At 44.0% G+C, this 1,025-nt stretch overlaps 1 protein-coding gene across 3 annotated transcripts in view; it reads left to right on the top strand.

Moving 5' to 3' along the window:
• Window positions 1-1,025, top strand: part of PCYT1A (phosphate cytidylyltransferase 1, choline, alpha) — a 53,805-nt gene that overhangs the window by 38,677 nt on the left and 14,103 nt on the right. The gene's annotated exons all lie outside the window — the stretch shown is intronic.

Here is a 1,025-nt window from a genome sequence, read left to right as displayed (position 1 = left end):
GGGCTGGATTCGAACCCGCCACCTTAGGTATATGTGGCTTGCGCCCTAGCCACTCGAGCCATAGGCGCCAAGCCAAAGCAATAGGTTTTCTACAAAAGATGAGAAGGATTTATTAGGCTAGGTTGGAGGCCTTCAAGTTCAAGAAACAGCAAGCATATTGTCAGTTTTCCACAGGGGTGTATGGAATGTTGTAGGTGAATTTTTCATTCAGACAGGGAAGAACAAAGGTAGCCAAAGTGCTACTAAAAAAGAAACAAAATACCAAAATGTTTCTAAAGTATTCTTGGGTGGTCCTGAAGTTAGGGGATATTTGTTATAACTATTTTGGATTAGGACAGACCTTTTATAATTTTCTAATTTTTAGCAGCCAGTGGCACCAAAGGGGACGAGCAAGATTATTTTTAGCAGCAGGCCCAGGCAGAAATGTGAAGTTAGAAGAATTTCCAACTTCCCTTTTCTCCTTGTTAGTATACTCATCCACAAGTCTTGCCTGTCCCCATTCTTTTCTTTTTTGCAGTTTTTGGCCAGGACTGGGTTTGAACCCACTACCTTCAACATATGAGGCCGGTGCCTTACTCCTTTGAGCCACTGGCACCACCCTGTCCCCATTCTTTACTTTGCTGCTACAGATCCCTGACAAGCTGTCATGGGTAATTGAGATATTAGCTGAGAGTTCCTGACAGTCTCAGTAAGCATGCTTCCAACTATATTTGAGAGTTGGGTAGAATGGTCTTAGTAATTATATTAGCAAAAGGCACATGGCCTATTCAGGAAGGAGTAAATAAGTCTCTCAAAAAGGTTATTAAATACTCTGGTTTACATTCAGATCACGTAAATATTTCGCCTTTTACTAAAGATTTCTGTGGAGAAGCTCGGTGCCTGTAGCACAGTGGTTACGGCGCCAGCCACATACACCAAGGGTGGCAGGTTCGAACCCAGCCTGGGCCAACTAAACAACTGCAACAACAAAATAGCCGGGTGTTGTGGCGGGCACCTGTAGTCCCAGCTACTTTGGGAGGCTGAGG

This window comes from Otolemur garnettii, unplaced genomic scaffold (assembly GCF_000181295.1).
Source record: "Otolemur garnettii isolate 467f Iridium unplaced genomic scaffold, OtoGar3 scaffold00060, whole genome shotgun sequence".
NCBI lineage: Eukaryota > Metazoa > Chordata > Mammalia > Primates > Galagidae > Otolemur > Otolemur garnettii.
The sequence above is the reverse complement of the archived record's forward strand: the minus strand, read 5'-3'. Positions and strand labels throughout refer to the sequence as shown.